At 41.5% G+C, this 1,007-nt stretch overlaps 1 long non-coding RNA gene across 1 annotated transcript; it reads right to left on the bottom strand.

Moving 5' to 3' along the window:
* Positions 1–737, bottom strand: LOC106726662. Its single transcript, XR_001362740.1, has 3 exons — positions 590–737; positions 216–278; positions 1–15 (listed from the first exon to the last, which is right to left on the bottom strand). It is a non-coding gene; the product is annotated as an uncharacterized LOC106726662 (long non-coding RNA).
* Positions 738–1,007: the final 270 nt, after the last annotated feature.

The raw sequence follows: 1,007 nt of genomic DNA, 5'->3' as shown, positions 1-1,007 counted from the left end.
AGCCCTACTTCCTTCCTAAAAGAAGAAGAAAAGCATCATTTGACACCCCTCTCCTTCAACCCAGGATTCTGGCCAATCAGGAGAGGTCAGAGGGCTCGAGGGCTGGGGAGATGGGTCCTGCCTGGCTCTGGTCTGGGGGTGAGTGAAGTAGGGGTGAGTAGGAAAAGTAGGGCAGCAAGAAGCGAGGAGAGGCAGGGGCCAGTCTCAAGACTTACTCCAGGAGCTCGAAGTTGGACTTTTTGTCAAGTGCATTGTGTGGCATGTCCTTGAAGAACCGCCTGGAGAAAGAGAGAAGTCATGGAGAAGCTGAGGGCTGGAGAACAAAGCCACCAGAGCCTGGTTGCCCAGTCCCCTTCCCCTGCCACATGTGAGAGCCACTGGGAGGGAGAAGATTAGGAGAGTAAAAAAGTTGATACTTAGAAAACCACGAAGAAAAGGAAAAAACCCACAAACCTCATTCCTAGAAAACACATTTATTCATTTTTTAATATCTATTCTTTCCCATTAAGTGTATGTCTTGATGGAGATTTTAATGTATTATTGAGTTTAGCAATTGTTTAAGTAGAGACCAAATAGCCAATGTCCCCACTTGAGTCTCCTTCATTCTCTGCCTGGATCACCATGTCTAGTAATTTTCATTGTTGCAGACATTGTCACACTTTTAATCCCACATTAGAGTGACTCAGTGTTCCTTGAGCCAGCTGTCTTTGTACACATCTGAGAACAGTTTGTGCTGATACTATAAGCAGAGAGAGAGACAAGTAACTTAACATTCAAAAGATATGAATTTAGACAATTCACTATGATTGGAAAATAGTAATTATATCCTCATCTCACACTTTATTTAAACATGTATTCTAGATGGATTAAAGGGATAGATGTAACAATAAAATCGTTTTTAAAACTACAAGAAAATCTAGGAAAATATTCCCAAATCATGGAATTGGGAAGAACATCTAAATCATGAAATCATAGAAGATATCCCCAATTAAAACACATGAGCTGGC

The sequence above is a fragment of the Myotis brandtii genome, unplaced genomic scaffold, assembly GCF_000412655.1.
Source record: "Myotis brandtii unplaced genomic scaffold, ASM41265v1 C42024056, whole genome shotgun sequence".
Lineage (NCBI taxonomy): Eukaryota > Metazoa > Chordata > Mammalia > Chiroptera > Vespertilionidae > Myotis > Myotis brandtii.
The sequence above is the reverse complement of the archived record's forward strand: the minus strand, read 5'-3'. Positions and strand labels throughout refer to the sequence as shown.